Source organism: Pleurodeles waltl, chromosome 2_2, assembly GCF_031143425.1.
Source record: "Pleurodeles waltl isolate 20211129_DDA chromosome 2_2, aPleWal1.hap1.20221129, whole genome shotgun sequence".
Taxonomy (NCBI): domain Eukaryota; kingdom Metazoa; phylum Chordata; class Amphibia; order Caudata; family Salamandridae; genus Pleurodeles; species Pleurodeles waltl.
Window position 1 is genome coordinate 398,717,135 of NC_090439.1, and position 12,649 is coordinate 398,729,783.

The window sequence follows — 12,649 nt, forward strand, 5'->3', positions numbered from 1 at the left end:
TTGTGCCCAGAGTGCTTCATCCTGCCAAGGACTGAGGTAGTGGATGTAACTCTCCACTGGTTCTGGAGGGGGCTTTGTGCCCATAGTGCTTCATCCTGCCAAGGACAGAGGTAGTGGATGTAACTCTCCACTGGTTCTGGAGGGGGCTTTGTGCCCAGAGTGCTTCATCCTGCCAAGGACAGAGGTAGTGGATGTAACTCTCCACTGGTTCTGGAGGGGGATTTGTGCCCAGAGTGCTTCATCCTGCCAAGGACTGAGGTAGTGGATGTAACTCTCCACTGGTTCTGGAGGGGGCTTTGTCCCCAGTGCTTCATCCTGCCCATGGCGGCCTCAGTAGCGTTGTAATCATTGGCGCTCACTGTCCTGTGGTGGTGCTGGCGGTCTTGTCCTGGGCAGCGGTGCTGCTGGTGGCAGTCTTGTCCTGGGCAGCGGGGCTGCTGGTGGCGGTCTTGTTCTGGGCAGCGGGGCTGCTGGCGGTCTTCTCCAGGGCAGCGGGGCTGCTGGTGGTGGTCTTGTCCTGGGCAGCGGGGCTGCTGGTGGCAGTCTTGTCCTTGGCAGCGGGGCTGCTGGCGGTCATGTCCGCCGTGCTGATCTTCCCAGACTTGCTGGTTTTAACTTGGAGGGTGTCCCAGCTGTTTCCACACTCCCATCTGTACCCCTGGGAGCGGTTTTGGTGGCTGACTTCTTTCCCCTTTCCCGCCGGGCACTGGCCAACTTTTTATGCTTGACAGGTGGGGGACTATCAGTGCTCTGGCTCCTTGCCACACTGGCTGCCCTGCTGCCTGGTGCACTCCAGAATCCGGTGACTACTGGCACCACTGGTCCCGCCGATGCTGTGGCTGAGGTGCTGGGTTGGGACCTGGAGAGTCGGGCCCAGGAGATTGAAGGGTTGGGGGAGGTGAGGGAAAGAGATCAAGGTTGGCCAGGAAAAGTTTCTTAGGAACATTGGGACGGGTAGATGGAGGGGGTTTGGGAGTGGAGGAAGAGGTAGTGGTTGTAGGAGGTGTACGTTTGCTGACTTTGGGTGAAGGTGCATGGGCTGGAGGCTGTCGTGAGGTGGATGGCTGTTGGGTGCGTGTGGCTCCGTTTGTGTACCTTGTGAGGTGGCCTCACAGACACACTGGGAGAGGACACAGGGGACGTGTGAATGGTATTGGGGGTGGTGAATGCACATGAGCGGGTGCGTGGTGATGGGTGTGCTGGTGATGGATGTAGTGGCTGAGGATATAGTTCATGCAGGTGTGAGTGGAGACGACACAGGGAGGGAGGAGGGAGACGAGGAGGAGGGGACACAGTGGAGGCAGTGTATGTTGATGTGTCTGCATGTGTGTGATGCTTGTGTGAGTCCCTGTGGGATGTGTGGTGCTTATGTTTGCCAGAGCTTCCTTTGTGTGTTGAGGTGTGTGCATGCTGGTCTGATGGTGTGCTTGGGATAGGCTGAGGTACAGGGGTGTGGGTCTGGGTGGAGGAAGTTGGAGTGGGGAGGCTAGGGACAGGGACAATGGCTGCCATCAGTGCTGACGCCAGAGTCTGAAAAGCTTGCTGAAGGGCTGCCTGACCAGAGTGAATGCCTTCCAGGTATGCATTGGTTTGTTGCAACTGCCTCTCTACACCCTGGATGGCATTCAGAATGGTAGACTGCCCAACAGTGAGGGACCTGAGGAGGTCAATGGCCTCCTCACTGAGGGCAGCACGGGTGACTGGGGCAGGGCCTGAGGTGCCTGGGGCGAAGGTGATGCCCACCCTCCTGGGTGAGTGGGCACAGGGCAAAAGCTGAGGGGCTGCTGGGAGGGCGGTGTTGGTAGGGGGGGTGGCGGCTGTACCTGTAGATGCGAGGGCACAGATGGGCCCGCCACCGCAAGGGAGCTCCCATCAGAGGAGGAGTCCGCATCGCTGGTGTCAGCTCCTGTCCCTGCTGTGGAGCTCCCCTAGCCCTCCGTCCCACTGGTGAATTCAGACTCCGTAGTGTCGCCCTCCAGGGCCATGTGGGAAGCAGCTCCCTCCTGCTCCGGTGCCACTGCTCCTCCGCCTGATGATGCTAATGCACACAAGAAAAGGGAGACCTCAAAAAGGGGGGGAAGACAGAAGAAAGACATGTTGAGTGCATGCAGTACTGCTACCGTAGGCGGACACTATAGACACAGAAGCCCCCTGCACTACGCTGCGCACTTGGAGTCCACTATTCAACCCCAGGGACATGGGTAACAAGGCTATAGCCGCTTTCTGCACACCTGGATGTCGCAGGAGCCTGACTAGGTGTAGTTGGCACTGTACACAGGTGGGGTGGGATGGGGTGCCACAGGGCCTGCCTTAAGTGGGGTCCTTGCCTACTAAACTCGCCCTGGCCTAGGGGAACCCACAACCCACCTCCCCCACCCAGACACCTACAATGCGCGCTGAATCAACAGAATGAAAGTGTACTTACCCCCTTGTTGCTGCTGTGATGCCCTCAAGAGCCCATCCAACACCGGGTACGCCACCTCCAGGATCCTGAACATCAGGGGGGTCATGGTGCGACAGGCACCCCTCCCACGTTGGGAGGCCATCCCCAGCTGGGCCTCCGCCGTCTTCTTGCTCCAGCGGCGAATTCCCTCCCATCTCTTCCGTAGTGGGTGCTCCGTATGTGGTAGGTCCCAAGGGTACGGACTTCCTTGGCGATGGCACGCCAAATGTCCTTCTTCTGGTGGGTGCTGACCTACAGGAATTGTACAGGGGAAAAAGAGAATTAATTACCATCCTGCACCGTCACAGTCATTGGCCCGCATCCCTACCCTTGCCATGACGCACATGCACTCACCATCTTTTCATGCACGCCTCATTCTCACCCCCCCATCTTTCATCCACCCCACTCCACACAGGCATTGCCCATACAGCATGCTCACAGTGTACTTACCTGGTTGTCTGGAGGACCGTAGAGTAGCCTGTACTGGGGGAGGACCCCATCCACGAGTTTCTCCAACTTCTCCGTGCTGAAGGCAGGAGCCCTTTTCTCCAGACACACAAGCCATTGTCTCTTCCAGACTGAGGTCCCAGCAGCACTTGCAGTGTAGGTCCTCTCTGGTCGAAGAACAGGTATCAAGTAATTGAACAGAGAGAAAATGGCGGTCATGTCCGCGGCAGTGCACACCGTCACCGCCAGCGTACATCGTCATTGGCTCCTGGAACTCATAGGGTCCAATGTTAACCAATGCAGGGTTTTGCCGCGGTTTTCGACCGCCTACCGCGACAGTGTGCAACGCCAGCGCAGTTATCTCATATCCCCTTGTCCCACTTTACAGGTCAGGTAGCCGCCATTTCATGGGCTCACATGGCATTATTTTGGACGGCGTCACACATATCTAGGCCTTGCCTAAACACTCATACAGGCAAATTTCGAATTGCTAATATTTTCAGAGTAAGCTGTGTTTACGTACCTCAGAGTTGGTTGACTCTCTGCTCGCTGTTTTCCTCCATAGGCACCGTCTGCTGGGGCATGTGAGGATATGGCGGCATCCTCCGGTGTACAGACCGCTGGTGGACCTGTCGACAATGGAGGAGCGACATGTGATCATCACCTACAGGCTTGATCGTGCCACAATCCAGGAACTGTGTGCCCAGTTGGAGACAGAGCTGATGACAGCTATCCGCCATCCCACAGAAATCCCCCCTCAAGTGCAGGTGCTGTCAGTACTCCATTTCCTGGCAAGTGGGTCTTTTCAAACTACAGTGGCCACAGCATCAGAGATGTCCCAGCCTATGTTTTCCAACATGTTGTCCAGAGTGTTGTCTGTCCTGCTGAAACACATGCGGAGCTACATCGTTTTCCCTCAGGTGGAGGATTTGCCTACAGTGAAAGGTGATTTCTATGCCCTGGGACATATCCCCAACATCATAGGTGCCATTGATGGGACACATGTGGCCTTGGTCCCCCCTGCAGGAGTGAACAGGTGTACAGAAACCGGAAGAGTTACCATTCCATGAATGTGCAGATGGTGTGTTTGGCAGACCAGTACATCTCCCATGTAAATGCCAAGTATCCGTGCTCAGTGCATGACGCTTACATCCTGCGGAATAGGAGCATCCCTTATGTGATGGGGCAACTCCAGAGGCACAGTGTGTGGCTATTAGGTGAGGACATGGACCCAATACAGTGGGAATAGTTGTCTGGGTCTGGGGATGTCCCTATGAGTTAGTGTGTGTCTAACAATTGTCCCTCGCCATTTGCAGGTGACTCTGGTTACCCCAACCTGTCATGGCTACTGACCCCAGTGAGGAATCCCAGGACAAAGGGAGAGGAATGCTACAATGAGGCCCATGGGCGAACTAGGAGGATTATAGAGCGGACCTTAGGCCTCCTGAAGGCCTGGTTCTGGTGCCTCCATATGACAGGTGGTTCCCTATTCTACTCACCAAAGAAGGTATGCCAGATCATCGTGGCCTGCTGTATGCTTCACAACTTGGCTTTGCGATGACAGGTGCCTTTTCTGCAGGAGGATGGTCCAGGTGGAGGTCTTGTGGCAGCTGTGGATCCTGTGGACAGTGAAGACGAGGAAGCAGAAGAAGAGGACATCATCAACAGGAACACGGTGATCCTGCAATGCTTCCAGTGAGACACAGGTAAGAAGACAACACTGCCTGCTACATCTGATTTAAATCTACTACCTCTCTACTGTCTGTCATTTTCACCCAGTGTATGGTCACTGAGTTGTCCCTTTCCCTTACGATTTCACAGATGTGGGTCCCACTGTGTGACATCTGCTTTGTTTCCTCATGGACTAGAGCTGTGTGACATAGGTATGTTGACATTACATTTGAAAGAGCATTTTGCCACTGTAATTGCTAATACACTATTTTGAAATCACAGACAGACTCCTGATTGTTTTGTGCTTTAAGGGTGTTTATTTAAGTGCTCAATATTGGAGGGGGTTGTAAAATGGTGAGGGGTTATGGTGGAGGAATGTCTATGGCAGAGTCCAGTCTATTAGTCTCACAGGTGCATTGTCCAAAGGGGCATAGGAAGTGGAGGTGGGGCAGTTTAAGGACGGACAGGGTGACAAGGTGGGACAAAAACATGACAATCAGGGTTGTCTCATTTCTTGGCAGGGGTCTTGGCATCGTTCTCTGTCTGGATCTCAGGGACCATTTGCAAGGTGGTTCTCCCTCTACAGGGTGTGGGGTGCTGGTGTGGTGGTCCTGTGGCGGTGCCTCCTGTCCACTAGCGCCGGCGGAGGTGGTGGGCAGTTCACCGTCCAGGCTAGTGTCAGGGGCCCCTTGTTGTGCCACAGTGTCCCTCCCAGTGTCCCTCCTGGTGTTCACGAGTTCTTTCACCATCCTTACAATGGTGCCCAGGGTGGAATTGATGGATTTCAGTTCTGCCCTGAATCCCAAATACTGCTCCTCCTGCAGCCGCTGGGTCTCCTGAAACTTGGCCAGTACCGTTGCCATCGTCTCCTGGGAATGGCGGTAGGCTCCCATGATGTTGCAGAGGGCCTCGTGGAGAGTGGGTTCCCTGGGCCTGTCCTCCCCCTGTCGCACAGCAGCCCTCCCAATTCCCCTGTGTTCCTGGGCCTCTGTCCCCTGAACCGTGTGCCCACTGCCACTGCCCCCAGGTCCCTGTTGTTGTTGGGGTGGTGGGTTAGCCTGGGTTCCCTGTAGTGGTGTGCACACTGCTGCTTGACGTGTCCTGGGAACAGAGGCATGGGCCCGCTGGGTGGGTGCTGTGCTGGTGTTTCCATAGGGGGGAAGCTCTGTAGTGGCTTGTGCCAGTGTGTGGGGAACCAACTGTCCCGAGGTCCCAGATGGGCCGGGTTGGTCATCTAGATCCAGTTGGACAGAGCTGCTGTCATCACTGTGGGCCTCTTCTGTGGGTGGAGTGGACATATCAGGACCCTCCTGTCCGGTGACGTTGGGTAGGGGTCCTGCAGGGGTGTAAAAGCATGATTATTGCATCTGTGTGTGCCATGGTGTGCTATGGGTGGTTGACCATGTACCCCAGTTCTTGCATTCCTGTGTAGGACCTTGTGTGATGGTGGTTTAGGGGGGTGTATGGGTATGTGCAGTGGTCATGCTTTGGTGATGTGTGTCCATGCTTTGATGTTGCATGTAGGGCTTGGGTTTGGGATGAGTGGTTTGTGATATTGGGACATATGTGAGGAGTTGGAGTGATGGGGGTGAGGGTGAGAGTGGGGGTATGTGATGGCATGCAGGTTGGGTGGGGGATGAAGTAGTGAAAGATTTGACTTACCAGAGTCCATTCCTCCAGCTACTCCTGCGAGGCCCTCAGGATGCAGTATAGCCAAGACTTGCTCCTCCCATGTTGCTAGTTGTGGGGGAGGAGGTGGGGGTCCGCCGCCAGTCCTCTGAACCACGATGTGGTGTCTTGAGAGCACGGAACGCACCTTCCCCCGTAGGTCGTTCCACCTCTTCCTGATGTCATCCCTAGTTCTTGGGTGCTGTCCCACAGCGTTGACCCTGTCCACGATTCTTCACCATAGCTCCATCTTCCTAGCCATGGAGGTGTGCTGCACCTGTGATCCGAATAGCTGTGGCTCTACCCGGATGATTTCCTCCACCATGACCCTGAGCTCCTCCTCAGAGAACCTAGGGTGTCTTTGCGGTGCCATGATGTGGTGTTGGTGATGTGTGGGGTGATATTTAGAGGTGTGTTGTGTGAGGTGCGTGGATGTTATGTGAGTGATGATGTTGAGTGCCTGTGGATGCTAGTTTGTAGATGGTGGTGTCTCTCTTTGGCCTTCAGTCGCAATTGTGGTCGTAGGGATTTGTGGGTGATGTGGGTGTGTGTTTTATATTGTATTGAGTGTGTGGGAGTGGTGTGTGTATGTGTGTCAGGTGTGTGTATTTTGAATTGTCCAATGTGGATGTGTTTAGTAAATGTGTGTGTACCGCCAATAGAATACCGCGGTTGAAAGACCGTCGCGTGGATTCGTGGGTCGTGATAGTGTGGACGTATTCCTGTTGGCGTGACGGTGGAGGTTTTGTTATCGCCAGTTTATCACTGACCTTTGGTGTGGCGGACTTGTGTGGGTGTCTAGATTTTGGCGGATTCCGGGCTTTGGGTCATAATGACCGTGGTGGAATTCCACGGCTGCGGCGGTGTGTTGGCGGTCTTCTGCTTGGCGGTAAGCGGCTTTTACCACCAATGTTGTAATGACCCCCATAGTATTGTGTGTCTGCCTGTTTGTGGAGTCCCTGTCTGGGTCAGTTTGACAGTTGGGCTGTTTGCACTCCTCTCTAGACAGGGACACAAAGGGAGATGGGGTGTAGTCTGCATTTCCTGATGTGCCATCTCTGCTAGGAGGGAGGGGAGGAGTGGTCACCCATACCTTAAAGGGCTGTGCCTGCCCTCACACAATGCAGTATCCAGCCCCCTGGTGTGTGTCTGGGACCAGGCCTGGGCTAGGGAGAATTTCACAAACAAGAGGGACTTTTCTTTGAAGTATGCCTATTTCAAATGGCAAAATAGGTGTAAGAAAGGCATCCAAAACCACAGACTTAAGAACACTTCTGAAATTCAAGAGGAACCTCTGCCTGGAAAAGAGCTGAAGAGCTGAGGAAGATGAGCTGAGCTGCCTGTGACTGTGCTTTGTGGAGCTATCTTGCAGTTGCTTCTTCTGCCTGTGCTAGAGGACAATTACTGAACTTTGTGTGCCTTCCTTCTCCTGAAGAACTCTCCAAGGGCTTGAATTAGAGCTTGCCTCCTGTTGTTTTAAGTCTCAGGGACAGCAAAGACGTCTCTCTGCCAGGACATGGAGCCTCTGCTGAGACTCCTACTCTGCCAAGTGGTGCCCATCCAGTTCCTGGGACCCTGAAAGGAGAAGCTGGCAGAACAAGAGTGAGAAATCCACGCACCGACCGCCGTGCGGGGAAAAGATCGACGCAACTCTAATCCGTGGCTGAAAAATCGATGCACCTCCAACTTCGAGGCTGAAAATCGACGCTCACCTGCAGTGTGGCTGAAAGATCGGTGCACGCTGCTGGAGAAACGACGTGCAGCATTGCTTACAGAGGCTGGTGAGATCGCAACCCGTGCTGCGTGGTTTTTGGATCATCGTGCAGCAGGATTTCAGATGCAAACATCTCTGGGTGTGTAAAAATGACGGAAGGGCTGCCCGGATCCGAGAGTGCTGTTCAGATCGACGCATCGCTCTCCTGCGGAGAGAAGAAATGACGAACACCGACCTGACTGAAGGAGAAACGACGCAAGGTCTAGCTCGTGAGTGATACTGACGTATTGCAAGCCCCTTTTGAAGCACACTCACCCGTGCAGCGCTATTTTTGATGCACTGAGGTACATTTCCATGCTAACAGCAGTAGCATTGTGTTTGAAATTACATGAAGACTCTTTTTGTTTTTTAATTGATAACTTGACTTGTGAATTGTGGATTTTTGTCATTTTGGTCTTGTTTTGTTTAGATAAATATTTTCTATTTTTCTAAACCTATGTTGTGTCATTTTGTAGTGTTTTCATTGAATTACTGTGTGAGTTGTTATAAATACTGTACACCTAGCACTCTGAAGTTAAGCCTGCCTGCTCATGCCAAGCTACCAAGAGGGTGAACAGGTGTTAGCTGAGGGTGATTCTCTTTTACCCTGATTAGAGTGAGGTTCCTTGCTTGGACTGGGGGTAACCTGACTGCAAACCAAAGACGCCATTTCTAACACAGGGCATCTGGAAGACAGGAAGCAGCAGTATTAGCAGTTGACATCGAAAAGGCCTTTGGTAGTCTGGAATGGCCTTTCTTATATCATATGATGGAACATATGGACCTGGAAGAGATATATATTGCCTGGATCCGCCTGCTTTATACATACCCAATGTCTAGGGTCCGCACAGGGTGACATTTATCCTCGCCTTATAGTGTAGAGAGAGGAACCAGACAGGGGTGCCCACTATCACCCCTGCTGTTTGCACTAGCCCTTGAACCCCTAGCATGCTGGGCCCGAGAGGGGTGGATATTTAGGGGTTTGAAAATAGACCAAATAAAGCACTGTATAGCATTATATGCAGACAACATGCTTCTTTTCCTCCAGAATACCAGAAGAGACATCCCAGTAGTGCAGAATATGTTGCAGAGGTAAGGAGCCCTCTCTGGACTCCAGGTCAACTGGAACAAATCTGGATTCTTTCCTGTACAGGCAGATGGTGAGCCCCCAGCTGAGCTGGGGCCTTTGGCATGGCAGCCGCACTGTATTACTTACCTAGGAGTTCACATATACCACATCATGAATGACTTACTGGAAGGCAACTTGGTAAAAGCCATAAGAGGCCTGAAAACAAGCATAGAATTTTGGTCTATGCTGACGCTCTCAGTGGCAGGGAGAGTGGCCTTACTTAAAATGGTGGAACTTCCGAGATTACTATATTGCTTCACAACACTACCTGTCTGGATACCTAGAGTATACTTTAAAGACATAGCTAAGATAATAACTGGATTCATGTGGGGCGAGGGCCGCAGGCGAGTTGCTCTGGCAGTTCTACAAAGACCAACAACTGAGGGAGGAATGGCAGTCCCGGAGTTTTTACTACTTAGTTGCCCAGTTGCAATGGCTGACACAGTGGGCGATGGGGAGGCAGACACCAGGGGCACCAATCCCTATATTGATCCCTGACCTCAAGGTGCTGAGTAGGGCAATATTATGGCTCCCAGACAAAGGTAGGGAACCTAACCCTGAGTTCCAAGTCCCACAGCAGTGCTGGGCACGACACCTTTGGAAAATGAACACGAGAACTCTGTACTCCCCCAGATTTACCAATGGGGTTCTTAGATGAAGTTCCGTATTGGGGGTCTTGGAGGGGGCTGCAGGTATGGGTGGAAGCGGAGCAACAGAAGTGGGAGTTCTATATGACAGTGGAATGCTCCTCTCTTTTGAAGACTGTAGGGGGAAAAAAAACTTGCCTAGGGGCCATTTCTTATTACATAAAGCAGTAACAGACACCATTAAGAGGCACTGGCAAAGGGGAGTAGAAGAACCAAACCAATCCATCAGCTGTCAATACCTGGTGATATCATCAGGAAAGTATAAAGCAGTAACCTGCATGTATAAGAGGTGACGCACAGAACTAATGAAACTGCTTGAAAGCCTGAAATCTAAATGGGAGGCAGACCTAGGCAAGACAACTGGGGACAAGGACTGGGAGAATATCCAATATAACGCAATAAAAGCCACAAGGAATGCCAGGTTTAAAGTGATTCATTTTTATATATTGCACAGAGCCTATCTTATACCCGAAACACTCAATAGAATATATCACATTCAAACAGCTCAATACAGTTGCTGCAATGAACTACACACCACATTCTTTCAAATGCTCTGGGAATGTCCTCGGCTGAGAGGTTACTGGGAGAGTATTGCACACACCCTATCAACAGTCCTAGATAAAGAGGTCCCTTGCTCAGCGAGCCGATGCCTGCTGAGCTGGTCCCCACACACGTCGAAAAACAAGATCACCAGCTGCTTCCAAGACCTAGCTTACGTAATTGGGTAAAAAGAAATAACTAGAAACTGGAAAAGCAAGCGGGCCCGAGTATAGACACATGGAAGTCAGAATTTACCAAGTGAGCGGGATACAAATCTTATATTAGACTTAGAGAGGCCACCCCTCACTAGAAGGAGCACAGGCATGGGAGGCCTTCACAGATGCCCTTAAAGATTAAGCATAATAAGAGGCGACTTCTCTTGCAAGGATAGAACAGGTGAAGACCCAAACTGGCGAGACCATGGGGATCGACGTAAAGGAATAAGAACATCCCTCAGTAGCCACCTGCACCTTGGCCCCGATAATAAAGCAGTCACACACACTGTGACTAGTGGCAATACCTGAGCCTTATCAACCAACCATACCTAAACCAGAGAAAAGCGGTGATGTGCATGGGATGCACCCACTAGGAGGGAGGAGGGAAGAGGATTGCAAGTTAGTCAAATGTCATATCAATAGAAAGAGTGCGCCGAACGAAGAATCAAAGGGCCAGATGTATCAAGATTATGCTTTGCGAATCTCAAATAGCGAATTTTAAGAAATCGCTATTTCCGGCACGCAAAATGTGATGTATCAAAATTGCGAGTCGGAAATAGCGATTTCTTAAAAATTGCTAATGCAATTTGCGAGGTCCAAATACCAAATCACAAACAAAATTACGATTCGGTATTTGAAAATCGCAAATTGCTAAAACGGTTACCCAGCACAGCCTGATGACATCACAAGCAGCAAGTGAGTCAGCCCATGCTGTTTCCAGGTACCACACCCACAGGAGCAGTCAGAGAGTCACATAACAGCCCCAGGGAGGCTATTGTGGGAGCAAGCCAGGACCTAACACCAACATGGCCAATGCTGGCAATGGGAAGGAGAAGAGAGACAGGAAGAGGAAGCTGAAATTCAGTGAGATTCAGAATTGGAGGTGCTCACTGAGGAGGTGGTCAGGAGCCATGACCGGCTGTTTGGGAAGAGCTCACTGCAGGTACCAGAGAGTGAGAAGCAGAAACTTTGGGCTGACATCCAGACCAAAATCTGCGAATTGGAAGAGATACGCAAGAGGTGGCATGACCTGCATTTCCGTGCCAAGGAGCGGTTGGCCAGCAGGCGAAAGGAGGCAAGGAGCACAGGAGGCGGACCATCCACCCAGACACCCTCCACCCCCTTGTAACACCTGGTGGAGTCCACACTGCTTCCAGAAGCTGTCAGTGGGGTCACTGACATTGACACTTCCGGCACACCCAGCACCAGCAAAGGTAAGTCCAATAATGATGTGTATCCCCATAGGTGCATGTACAAATGCCCCTTAGGAAATAGCAATTAGTGCAAAGCATTGTGATAGGTAGTCCATTCCACATCTTACATGCGGCACAACAATGCCTTATGGGAGTGGTAGTCCACAACCCTGAGCTGAAAATAGCACATAGATAGCAATTAAGTATATAGACACACAGAAGAACAACACACACAATTCGCAGTGATACAATGTAAGTGTACATTTATTACCATTGTGCAACATTTGGTGATACATTCATAAATGACATGCTGCACATTGTCATTGCAGGTGGCTCAGGCCCAGCTGCAGCAGAATGTTCCAATGTGGGGGATGCAGAAACCCAGCCACTGTCCGACTCAAAAACCAGTGAGTCATTGTGTATAGCACCAATCAGACGCAAGGCAAGGGTGTTACCTCTCCACGATTTCAACCTGGACTCCGATGAAATGCCAGATGAAGGCCACACACCACCCCCAGAAGCTAGATCCACAGGAAGGTAGCAGTCCCTGCCCCAGCGTCACTCAACTCCCCGCAGGAGGCCTCACAGCACACAGATGAAGGCGAGGGCCCATCAATCTTTGGCAACCTAGAAGCGTCCATGCTCAAAGTGCAGCGCCTGCAATGCAAAAACATGAGGGCAATGCACAGGCAGTTGCAGTCACACAATGACAATATGGGAGGACTGCACAAGCAGTTGGAGTCTCTGAATGCAAACATCTGCAAGCTGCATGAGGGACAGCAAACAGCTGCAGATAACACAAAGGAACTGACAAATGCCATTAAGGAACTCTGTACTGAGGTCAGGCATGAGTGTGTGAGCCACCGCAGGCGCCAACTGCAATTCATGGGAATGTTCAATGGCTTTTGCAGATCTGTAAATCGGCTCGCTACTTCAACTGCTC